Below are 13500 nucleotides of genomic sequence, written 5' to 3'. Positions count from 1 at the left end.
GGATCAGATCTTCCTGCTCCTAATGGATCAATTCCCAAATGGGGTGGCCACCAATCGTCGGGCCAATCTCTAAGAGCTGGGGGAAAACCCTCGGGAGTAGGTCTAGGAGAGTGAAGCTTTTGTTCTTGCAAAAATGGAGCAGGAGATAAAGAAGTTGGTCTATCCCGAGCAGATAAATCTACTTCTGCCCCATTTGCTGCAAAAGCATCATATCTCATGTCAATAAATCCATGTTCAGCCGAAGACCATAAAGGACTCAGAAATGTTAATTCTTGATAGAGATCTGTTGCTCTTCTCCAATGAAATTCAGGATATGAGGATTCATCAGCTATTAACCATGCGTTCACGCAATGCATCCCAGACAGACTGAAGACGATCCACCAAAGGCGGAAAGGAATCCTCAGGCAAACATTGAACAGTTTCTACAGCTAAATTATATCTGGCTTTATTCATTTTATATTAGCAGAGAAAATGATAATAAAACAGTTGCATTTTATATACTCACAGGCCAGTACAGAAATAATCAACAGCCAGCGCAATCGATGTAAGGCTTCTCGAAGAAAGGTGTGTAATCTGTGTAAACGCACACACACACACACACACACACAGGATCAATGCAAACTATATCGCCTTTTACTCAAAAGAAATATATAGGATAGACAGACAGACAGACAGACAGATGATGAGAGAGAGAGAGAGATTTCTTTTGAGCAAAAGGCAATATAATTTGCATTGATCTTAAGTGTGTGTGTGTGTATGTGTGTGTTTATACATGCACAAGCACACACACACACACTTAGGATCAATGAAAACTACATCGCCTTTTACTCAAAAGAAATCTCTCTCCCTTTCTCTCTCTGTATCTATCTATCTATCTATCTATCTATCTATCTATCTATCTATCTCTCTCTCTCTCTATCTATCTATCTATCTATCTATCTATCTATCTATCTATCATCTATCATCTATCATCTATCATCTATCTATCATCTGTCTATCAATATCTACCTACCAATCTAATCTAATCTAACCTGTATGTATGTATGTATGTATGTATGTATGTATGTATGTAGGAGAGCCTGTGGCTTAGTGGCTAACACAACTGCCTAATATGTAATACAGCCCAGGTTCAAATCCCAGTAAGGGTATGGCTAGCTGATGAGAGCTAAATAGCTTGAAATAGATCTATACTAGTCTCCCTTTATTTATTTATCAGCACAAATACAACACACACAAACATATATATTCTACCTGCCTACCTACCTACCTACCTACCTACCTACCTACCTACCTAATCTATCATCTATTATCTTTATCTATCTATTTATCCATTTATCTATCTATCTATCTATCTATCTATCTATCTATCTATCTATCTATCTATCTATCTATCTAACTAACTAACTATCTATCTATCTATCTATCTATCTATCTATCTATCTATCATATCTCTTCTCTTTAATCTCATCTATCCATCCATCCATCCATCCATCCATCCATCCATCCATCCATCTCCCTCTCTCTATCATCTACGCCCCTCTCTCTATATATATTATAATTTCTTTTGAGTAAAAGATGATGTAGTTTGCATTGATTCTAGGTATTTGCGGAATCTCTGGAGTTCACGGCGCTAACACAATTCAAAAGTTTTAGGAATCTCAGGTAACAGCACATACATAAAAAAGAGCAAGAACTTTTAATAAATATTACATTTATTTAAATGTGATTCCACCCCCACCCACCCCCCCTGGCCCGGTTAATAACGAAAGCCCTTGCCGATCTTTTGGGTTTTTCTCTCTCTCCTCTGCCCTGTTTAATACGGCATGAGAATTATTTATACTTTTTTCTTTCTTTCAGTCTGTCGTCAATCATTCGCATTTCAGGGGTTTTAGATTCCGAGGTGGATAACAAGGGAAATGGAGATTGGAAACTAAATATTGACTATTTTAAGAACTGGGTTTTTTTTTTTAAAAAAGAAAGGAATACTCGGTGGAGTTCAGGGAGGAGAACCAGTTGCAGGTGTTAAAAAATAAAAGAACCGAAGAGAAAAAAAAGCAAAATAATTTTGTACCTAAATGTACCTCATTGATTGGAGGGATTGATCGATTCCGCTGGGAACAACCTCCAACCCACATACATTTTTTAGTACTTAATTATAGTATTTTGATGTGGCTGGGTTGCTACACAGGAGGTGGGATTGGGAGAAAAAAAGGGGGGGGTGACATAGAATGCGGGAATTGTGAGAACGTAAGAGAGAGACGAACCCACCTCTTCTACCTGCAAGGAAACCAGATGTATCCATGGACCCCCAAGAATGCTCCCACCAACACTGACAGGATGAGCCACTGGTATATTATGAGCAGAGAAAATCCTCCTCCCTTCTAGCACTGATGATGTTACCTAGTTAGGTCATGAAATGTCTGCAAGAAAGCAACCATGCTCAGAGAGCACCAAGGATCCTACAGCCCTCCTCCTCCTCCTCCTCCTCTCTGCAAACCACACTTCCTTGTAACCCTGATGATGTTATCTAGTTGGATAATGAAAGGTCTGCAAGAAAACAACCGAGTTCAGAGAGCACCAAGAACCCCACAGTCCTTCTTCTCCTCCTCCTCCTTGTGCCTCCCTCTTTTTCTCCAGTGTGCAAACTCCCTCCATTTAGACTTGATGACGTTACCTAGTTGGGTAAAGAAATGTCTGCAAGAAGGCAACAAAGCTTAGAGAGCACCAGGGACTCCAAAGCCATCCTCCTCCTCCTCCTCCTCCTCCTCCTCCTCCTCCTCCTCCTCCTCCTCCTCCTCCTCCTGCAAACTACCTCCCTTCTAGACTTGATGATGTTACCTAGTTGGGTAATGAAATGTCTGCAAAAAAACAACCAAGTTCAAGAGAGCACCAATCTTCCTCCTTTACTTCTTCCTCCTCTTCATAAACCTCATTCCTTTCTAGCACTGATGGGTCATGAAACGTCTGGAAGAAAACCGCCAAGCTCAGAGAGCACCAAGGACTCCACAGTCCTCCTCCTCCTCCTCCTCCTCCTCCTCCTCCTCCTCCTCCTCCTCCTCCTCCTCCTCCTCCTCCTCCTCCTCCTCCTCCTCCTCCTTCCCTGCTCTTTTCTTCACCCCCTCCAGTCTGCAAATCCTACTCCCTTCTATCATGGATGATGTTACCTAGTTGGTTAATGAAACATTTGCAAGAAAACTACCAAACTCAGAGAGCACCAAGGACCCCACAATTTCTTCTTCTTCCTCCTCCTCCTCCTCCTCCTCCTCCTCCTCCTCCTCCTCCTCCTCCTCCTCCTCCTCCTCCTCCTCCTCCTCCTCCTCTTTTTCTTGCACTGATGATGTTACCTAATTGGGTCATGAAATGTCTGCAAGAAAACAACCAAGCTCAGAGAGCACCAAGGACCCCACAGTTCTCCTCCTCCTCCTCGTCTTCTTCCTTTTCCTCCTCTTCCCAAACCCCGTTCCACTCTCACGCTGATGATGTTAACTAGTTGGGCCATGAAACGTCTGCAAGAAAACCGCCAAGCTCAGAGAGCACCAAGGACCCTGCTCTTCTATTCCTGGCAGAGTGAGGGGAACCAGCCACCCATCATTCCCTTATAGGTGATATAGATCAGGGGTCACCAACCTTTCGGACCTCAGGGTCCACTTACTTCATCATTTCACTGTGAATCCTGTGGACCACTAATATGAATTTTGAAAAAAGATATTGTATTTTTCGGAGTATAAGACACACTTTTTCCCCTCAAAAAAGAGGCTGAAAATCTGGGTGCGTCTTATACACTGAATACAACATTTTTTTGCCTTCAGAAACCCCTTCCCCTTTGCAAACATGACCCTGCAGAGCCTACAGGAGATTTCCAGAGAGCTCCTGGGGGCTGTGGAGGGCAGAAATGTGAGAAAAATGGACCGGTTTTTTTGCTCAATTTCCCCCCCACCAGCCTCCAGGAGCACTCTACAAGCCTCCTAAAGGCTATTCATACCTTTAAAAAAAACCGGGCTCATTTTTGTGAAAAACGAGCCTTTTTGGGGAGATTAGCAGTGTGCAAAAACTTTTTTTTAAAATTTGCTCTTCAAAACCTTGGTGCATCTTATACTCCGGTACGTCTTATACTCTGAAAAATACAATAAATAGCATTTAGTGTAATATAAAAAAATGAAAAATTTTCTGCGGACCACCGAAATTTTCTCACGGACCATGAGTGGTGCATGGACCGCTGGTTGGTGAACACTGATAGAGAGGATCTAGAACCGGGATGGCAAACCTTTTCAGTGCCCAAAACGTATGTGTGTGTGCATGTGCATGCACGTGTGTGTGCCAAAACACCGAAAACCCAAAGACCAGTTGGATGGCACCAACCTGCCTGTCTTTTGGCCATTATTCAGGCTGTTTCCAGGCTTTTTTCAGGCCATTTTTTGCACCGTTTTTGGCCTGAAAAACAGTCCCAAAACAGCTTGTAAAGGCCCCAACAAATGGCGTGATTTTGGATCATTTTTCAAGCCATTTTCAGGTGGATTTGGGGCTGTTTTTAGGGCTTTTGGGGTCATTTTCAGGGCTAAAAATGGATAGGATAGGATAGGATAGAAGATAAGGAGCCAAGGTGGCGCAGTGGTTAAATGCAGCACTGCAGGCTACTGCTAGATCAGCAGGTCAGCGGTTCAAATCTCACCGGCTCAGGGTTGACTCAGCCTTCCATCCTTCCGAGGTGGGTAAAATGAGGACCCAGATTGTTGGGGGCAATATGCTGACTCTCTGTAAACCGCTTAGAGAGGCCTGAAAGGCCTATGAAGCGGTATATATGTCTACTGCTGCTACTGCTATAAGAATAAGAGATTGAGATTGAGATTTGTTTTATTTATATGCCGCCCTTTTCCGGGAGGGACTCAGGGCGGCGAACAACTCAAAGGGGGAAAAGGGGAACATAGAACACAATACAAGTAGTTAAAATAGCCAAGAATCACACAGCCATACAAGTCGAGAGGGGAGGGGAACTCGTCAACCCCAGGCCTGCCGGCAAAGCCAGGTTTTGACGGCTTTTCGGAAGGCCTGGAGAGAGGTGAGGGTCCGAATCTCTGCGGGGAGTTCGTTCCAAAGGGCCGGAGCTGCCACAGAGAAGGCCTTCCCCCGGGTAGTAGCCAGGTGGCATTGGCTAGTAGACGGAACCTGGAGGAGGCCGACCCTGTGTGATCTAATGGGTCTTTGGGAGGTAATTGGCAGCAGGCGGTCTCTCAAATAAAATAGAATAGGATAGAATAGAATAGAATAGAATAGAAGGATAGGGTAGGGTAGAGTAGGATAGAATAGAATAAAGTAGAAGAATAAAATAGGATTGAATAGGATAGAAGGATAGGATAGAAGATAGAATAGAATAGAATAGAACAGAAGTTGGAAGACCTTAAAGGTCTTCTAGTCCAGCCCCCTGCTTAGGCCTACATCACTACAGTCAAACGGTTATCCAACATCTTCTTAAAAACTTCCTGTGTTGGAGCATTCACAACTTCTGGAGGAAAGTTGTACCACTTAATTAGGAAATTTCTCCTCAGTTCTAAGTTGCTTCTCTCCTTGGTTAGTTTCCACCCATTGCTTCTTGTTCTGCCCTCAGGTGCTTTGGAGAATAGCTTGACTCCCTCTTCTTTGGGGCACCCCTGAGATATTGGAAGACTGCTATCCTGTCTCCCCTGGTACTTCTTTTTATTAAACTAGCCATGTCCAGTTCCTGCAACCGTTCTTTATATATTTTAGCCTCCAGTCCCCTAATCCTCCTTGTTGCTCTTCTCTGCACTCTTTCTAAAGTCTCCACATCTTTTCTACATTGTGACGACCAAAACTGAATGCCGTATCCAACTGTGGCTTTACCAAGGCATTATAAAGTGGTATTAACACTTCACGTGATCTTGATTACTTGGCAGTGAAAATCCCAAATTAAAGGGTAATGTTCTTGAAAGCCTTTGAAGCACATCTGTCAATGTCTGGGCCAGATGTGAGCAGAGACTTAGTGAGGCACAAAGCGGAAAGGCCAAGTTTTTATAAAGGCATCTGGACAATCTATCAGATTAAAATGTCACAAGTTGGGTTTATAAAGCGTTTGACGGAAGAGGTGGAAGGAGGTGGTTGATGAATGTCCGGAATCCATCACTTTGCAATGTAGATCCTGATTAAAGTGGGTTACAGAGCCCGGAATAGATAACGGGGATATTTATGGGGAAACCAAGACCGAAGAATAAGTAAGAGAATCATCATCATCTCCTTTTAACAACCCCATAATCCCTTGCAGGGTGAAGTCTGGGCAACTGAGTGTTTCATGGCCAGATGCCCTTCCTGTTGCCAATGTGGAGTTGCGTTCAGCAGATACATTCTCATTGTGCCAAGAGAGAGAAATAGCTGCCTCTACCTAGGGTCGAACTCACAGGCTGCTGATTGTGAGGCGAGAGCGCCACCTCAAGGCCACCGCACCACTCAAGAATAAGTAAGACAATACTTAGCAGAAAGACGGACAACTCCATCAGCCTTGCCTAGGGGACACCGAGGCCCATATGGCTGGGCCCATGAGATCCTCCCTCCACCTGTATTAACACGGCTAATTTCCCCATTTTTAGAATTGATTTCAGGAATTTTTTATAATGTTGTTTTAAAACTTTTAGTCCCCAATTATTCTGATTTTAATGGTTTCATTTTAGAGGGAATATGTTACACTGCCATGGGCGTCTCTCGGAGGGAGATGGGGAGTTAAGAAATCTATCTATCTATCTATCTATCTATCTATCTATCTATCTATCTATCTATCATCTATCTATCTATCTATCATCTATCTATCTATCATCTATCTCTATCATCTCTATCTATAGCATCTCTCTCTCTCCTATCTCATCTATCTATCTTATATCTATCTATCTATCTATCTATCTATCTATCTATCTATCTATCTATCTATCTATCTATCTATCTATCTATCTACCTACCTACCTACCTACCTACCTACCTACCTACCTACCTATCAATCATCTATCTATATCATCTCTATCTATAGCATCTCTCTCTCCTATCTCATCTATCTATCTTATATCTATCTATCTATCTATCATCTATCTATCTATCATCTATCTATCTATCATCTATCTATATCATCTCTATCTATAGCATCTCTCTCTCCTATCTCATCTATCTATCTTATATCTATCTATCTATCATCTATCTATCAATCATCTATCTATATCATCTCTATCTGTATCATCTCTATCTATACCATATATTATCTATACCATATATCTCTCTCTCCTATCTCATCTATCTTATATCTATCTATCTATCTATCTATCTATCTATCTATCTATCTATCTATCTATCATCTATCTATCATCTATCTATCTATCATCTATCTATATCTATCATCTATCTATCATCTATATCATCTATCTATATCATCTATCTTCTCTCTCTCTCTCTCATCTATCTATCTTCTATCTATCTTCTATCTATCTATCTATCAATCATCTATCTATCTATCTGTGTTCTGTTAAGATACAGGCTGTTGTGCCTTAAAATGTCTTCTACTGGACAGCGCTGTGGTGTTACCATGGCACCGGCTTCACAGTACTCCACAAGGGGGCTCCCTCTGGTAAGGGGGAAAATCCAAGATTAGAAATTGCAGCGACGGTTATGGAAGGAGGGTTGGGATAAATAAATATCAACTAGTATGAAATCTAAATCAATTAATAATCCCCATGGTCCTGTGATCAAAATCCAGACGCTTGGCAACTGACTCGCAGTTATGACGGTTGCAGTGACCCGGGGTCAAGTGATCACCTTTTGCGACCTTCTGACGAGCCTAGTCAACGGGGAAGCCGGATTCACGTAACGACTGTGTGACCAACTGAACAACTGCAGTGATTCACTTAACAACTCAGGCGAGAAGTTGTAAAAGGGGGAAAAAAATCTCACTTCACGAGTGTCTCGCTTACCGACAGAAATTCTAGGCTCCACTGTGGTCTGACAAACCACGTCCACGGGGAAGCCGGATCCACTTAACGACCGTGTGACTTAACTTTTAACAACGGCCGCGATTCACTTAAACCAACGGCAGGCCAGAAACTCCGTAAAACGGGGCGAAGCTCACTTAACCGCTGCCTCTCTTAGCCACGGGCTCCACGGCGGCTGTAATTCGAGGACGAACGGTCCAGGAATTCCTGGTTGGAGGTTTCCAAACGGAGAACTTTTAAATTTAAAGAGACTATCCCGAGAGAGCGCTTTGGCAAGTTGAAGTTTTTGATTCTCGCGGATTTATTTCAACAGATTGAAAGGGGGGGGGGCTGGAGGGAGAGGAAAAAAAAATCTAATTTCTGTCTCTCCACCGTCGCCGATTCCCGTCCGTTTCTATTTGACAGTCATTGATTCTTCCGTCTCCCCTTCCTGCCCCGAGGCAGTAAATGGTTTTTAATAACTTCGGCTTCATAATGTCGGGTGACAAAGTAGCATCTGCTCGCGCGGGTGACCGAGTGTTGTTGGCACAGTCCTTGTCGAAAGTGACAGGCGTTAGGAGTTTGGGGCTGCAGGAGGCAACAGGCGTCAGGGGTTAATGGGAGTTTAAGGAAAGTTGTCAATAACTCCGGGGAGGGTGGGGTGGGATGGGGGGGTTCGAACGGGGCACCAATCCTTCTGCGGAGCCCTGGGTGAAGAAACGTGAGGAACTGCGTGGCAAATCAATCAATCATTCAAAGAGAATACAGAAGGAGGGGACCTTGGAGGTCTTCTAGTCCAACCCCCTGCCCAAAAAGGTTGCGTGGAAACATGGGTGTCGGGCCTGCATGCTAGAAAAGCTGAACTTCCGGGTTGTAGCGCACATGCATGCCCGACAATCAGCTGGCTGGCACACATTCGCACACCACTTTTTAGCACTGCCGCGCACGCGATGGGATTGCGCTCTGGAGAAACCCAACTTCTGGGTTCTGGCATGTATGCGCACCTGAAAATCAGCTGGCTGGCGCACATGCACACACTGGTTTTTGGCAAACAAAGGACAGCTGATCGTCACACATCCATGCGCACCAGAAGCCAGGAAGACAAACAGGGAAGGCTGCGCATGCCGGGCAACATGGCTCCGCGTGACACTTTGGACATGCCTGCTACAGGTTCGCCATCACATCTCTCAACCATTTCAAAACAAAATGTCTCTGTCTCTGTTAGGTCTTTTCTTAAAGCCCCCAGTGTTGGAGAACCCACAACTCCTGGTGGCAAGCTGTTCCACTGGTTAATTACACAAATAACAGAGCTGGAAGGGACCTTGGAGGTCTTCTAGTCCAACCCACTGCTGAAGCGGGAGACCCTACGCCAATTCAGACAAGTGGCTGTCCAGTCTTTTCTTAAAAGCCTCCAGTGATGAAGCTCCTACAACTTTAGGAGGCAAGATTGTCCTCACTGCTAGGAAATTTCTCCTTAATTCTTGCATAGATCTGGCTGCTATGGCTCCTTCTTGGCCTAAATCAGGAGAACAGAGTTGTAGGGGACCTTGGAGGTCATCTAGTCCAACCCCCTGCTCAAGCAGGAGGCCCTATACCCCTTTCAGACGATCTCTTCTTAAAGACCTCCAGTGTTGGAGGACCCACAACCTCTGGAGGCAAGGCTTCCCACTGGTAAAGAATATCCACTACCAAGCCCTGCATGGTAGTGGATCTGGATACTTGAGAGACCGCCTTCTGCCAATTACCTCCCTGCGACCAATTAGATCACACAGATTGGGCCTCCTCCGTATTCCATCGGCCAGCCAGTGTCGGCTGGCAACCACAAGGAGGAGGGCCTTCTCAGTAGTAGCCCCGACCCTTTGGAACGAACTCCCCGTGGAGATTCGTACCCTCACCACCGTCCAGGCCTTCCGCACAGCCTTGAAGAACTGGCTAGCCCGTCAGGCCTGGGGATGAAGATAGTTGCCCCCCCCCCGAATGATGAATGCATGTTGCCTATTGTTTTATTATATGTGTCTATGTTACTGTTTGCATTTCCCCTTCCCTGATTTTATGTGAGCCGCCCCGAGTCCCCTCAGGGAAAAGGGCGGCCTACAAATTTCAATAAAATCATAAAATCATACAATAGCAGAGTTGGAAGGGACCTTGGAGGTCATCTAGTCCAACCCCTGCTCGAGCAGGAGGCCCTATATCCCTTTCAGACAATCTCTTCTTAAAGACCTCCAGTGTTGGAGGACCCACAACCTCTGGAGGCAAGGCTTCCCACCGGTATAGAATATACAATAGCAGAGTTGGAAGGGACCTTGGAGGTCTTCTAGTCCCACCCCCCTGCCTAGGCAGGAAACCCTACACCACTTCAGTCAAATGGGCTATCCAACATCTTCTTAAAGACTTCCAGTGTTGGAACATTCACAACTTCTGGAGGCAACTTCTGCTCCACTGATTAATTGTTCTAATTGTCAGGAAATTTCTCCTTAGTTCTAATTTGGGTTCGGCAATCGGGGTCCAAGCTATGACACTAAGATTGTACGGAAGGGATGCAGATGGACAAGGAGACAGGTGAGTATTGATGCTCTTAATTTATGCGCCATGGCAGATGCTTTAGTGGACGTTTGTCACAGCCACACTTCAATAAAGTCAGGCGTCAACCACCTTCTTGACTTCAACTTTGCATAATTAAAATGGGAATTTTTGGGGGGCTCACCTCAGGCACTTCTTCATGCTGCCGAGAATGATGGTGTGGTGGGATATTTTGTGTGTGTGTGTGTGTGTGTGTGTGTTTTAGAGTCCAGCTTCGCCTATGGATGGATTTTTTTTTCCAACCAGTCAAGTTGACGTCATTTAAAAAATAAAACAAAATAGAATCACTTTTTTTCTTTTTTTAAAAAATTTTGGGGGGAGTTCTGCATTTTAACCAACTCCCCCCCCCCCTGGGAATAAAAACAGAAGAGTGAGAAAATGGACCACCTTCGTTAAAAAAGACTCCTGCTATTTCTTTTCAAAATTCTCTTGCATTTGTGTTGCATTTTAATCGCCCTCCCCAGCCTGAATAAAAACAAAAGGAAAAAAATTGAAAATGGACCACAGTCATTCAAAAAAAAAAAAAAGATAAGACTGGTGCTTTTTTCCCCATCTTCTTTTTAAAAAAAAAAGTTATTTTGGAGTTTTGCGTTTAATTTTTTTCCCTGAATAAGAACAGAAGGGGGAAAAAAGCGAAAGTTGATTGCCGTCATTTAAAAAAAAAAGTGTTTTTTTTTTCTTTTAAAATTCTTTTGGAGTTTTGCATATTAATTCTCCCCCCCCCCGGATGAAAAAAAAAAGAGAAAAAAAAGGAAAGGAAATTGACCACCGTCCTTTCAAAAGACATCGATTTGAAAATTTGAATCGATGATCCCAAATGCCACAGGACAGGCAAACAGACAGCTTCGATCTAATTGGTTTATTAAGAGCTTTATTGAAAATCCCAGGGTCCGATATTGGAAAAGGGGGGGGGCAGTATTGGCGTGGCCTGCCAGCGATCAGTGGAGCTGGTGGCAGATTCGGACAGTGAGGAGGTTGGGGAGGAAGATGGGCCAGTCCTGGAGTCTGGGGAAGGCTCTGAGGAGGGCTCTGTGTCGGAGGCAGAAATGGGGCCAGGGCCGTCTGACAGTTATCAGCTGCCTTTGGAGTCAGACATCATTGAGGCAGAAGAACAGCTGGAGCCTGTTCCCAGTGTGCGCATGCACAGAACTGCCAGGAGAAGGGAACAGTTAAAGAACAAGGGCTGACTTGGGAGTAAAGGCACAGTGGATGATGAATAGCAATAGCAGTTAGACTTATATACCGCTTCATAGGGCTTTCAGCCCCTCTCTAAGCCGTTTACAGAGTCAGCATATTGCCCTGAACAACAATCCGGGTCCTCATTTCACCCACCTCGGAAGGATGGAAGGCTGAGTCAACCCTGAGCCGGTGAGATTTGAACCGCCGAACTAGCAGTCAGCTAAAGTAGCCTGTAGTACTGCACTCTAACCACTGCGCCACCTTGGCTCTCTACGGGAATGGTCCCTCCCGTAGGGAATAAAGGGGAGTGGAGTTTGCAGGAGACAATTCATTCCACTTATTAGGGTGAGGATCTGTTCCTGACTTCTTGCCAAGGAATTGCTGCTACAGCGTGGCATTTGGAAGATATCGGCCTGGCAACTCTCCAAGCCTGACCAAGGTCTGTAGTTGTGAAATCTCTGGAAAGACTCTTGGCCGGGACTTTTGCTGGAGAGGAATTCACTCTAAACCAAATAAAAGGGGTTTTATCGGGACGAGGAATCGACTTCGTACTTTTGGGAAACCTCGGTCGGAACAAATATTGGGGTGGACTAAGAACTGGAGGCGAGCCATCGCTCTGGGATAAGGCACCAGAAAGAAAATCTGAAAAACATCTTTGTAAAGTTTGAAAAGAGCGGCTAAAACAACAGAGCGGAAGGACAATTTCGCATCGGAGGTGCCAAATTACAAGCAGAGATGGCATTGCTGGAAGTGGGCGGGGTATATACAGGTAGTCCTCAACTTACAACAGTTCATTTAGTGACTGCTCGAAGCACTGAAAAAAGTGCTTTAGGACAATCTCTCTCCCCCCCCCACAACTTTATGACTGTTGCCGCATCCCCAGGGTCACACAATCAACATTCAGACGCTTGGCAAACGACTCGTACTTATGACGGTGGCCTGAGGTCAACGTGATCCCCTTTGGGGACCTTCTGACGAGCGAAGTCCGTTGGGGAGGCCAGATTCGCTTAACAACCGTGTGACTAACTTAGCATCCGCAGTGATTCGCTTAACGACGGTGGCAGTAAAGGTCGTAAAATAGAGCAAACCTCACGCAACAACCGTCTCACTTGGCCATGGGAATTTGGGGTTCAATCGTGGTCATATGTTGAGGATTGCCTGTATTGAGTTCCTGATGGTTTTTGCAACCCCCGTGATCAAATGGTGGACAGATTGGGGTGAGGACTTGCATTCCTCAGCCAGCTATGAATTCTGGGAGTTGAAGTCCACGGGGTCTCAAAGCTCTCAAAGGTGGACATCCCTGGTTTAAACCAATGGAGGATGGACCTGTTGCCACCACAAGCATCTTCACCAGAACGTCTTCAGGCCCACCTCAAAGGTTGGTCCTTTGCGAGGACTGGAGCAGAGCGGAGCGAGAAGGGAAACTCAGCGGATGAAAAAGGGATCTTAAGAGATCCGAGGGTGGCTTCCACAATGGCTGCTTCCTTCTCTAGCGGGTCCCCCGAGAGGTGTAACACAACAATGTTGTTCTTGCCCTCGTGCTACACAACAGACGGATCTCCCCGTTGTTCTTTCACGCCACTGGCGACCATCCTGACATAAATATTTATTTATTGATCAGATTTTAAAACGGACATATCTGTGATATCCTGATAGAACAAGACAGCTGCATCGAGCAGAGAACGACTGCCGGTTCTGGAATCTACAATTGTTTCCTTTAAAAAAAAACAAAAAAAAAACACGCAATTTCACATCTTTCTTTTAAGTAACGGAGCAGCAGCGAGAG

This window comes from Thamnophis sirtalis, unplaced genomic scaffold (genome assembly GCF_051295495.1).
Source record: "Thamnophis sirtalis isolate CommonGarterSnake01/CBP01778 unplaced genomic scaffold, rThaSir2_p1.2 scaffold_5, whole genome shotgun sequence".
NCBI classification, from domain to species: domain Eukaryota; kingdom Metazoa; phylum Chordata; class Lepidosauria; order Squamata; family Natricidae; genus Thamnophis; species Thamnophis sirtalis.
This window is presented reverse-complemented; position numbering follows the sequence as displayed.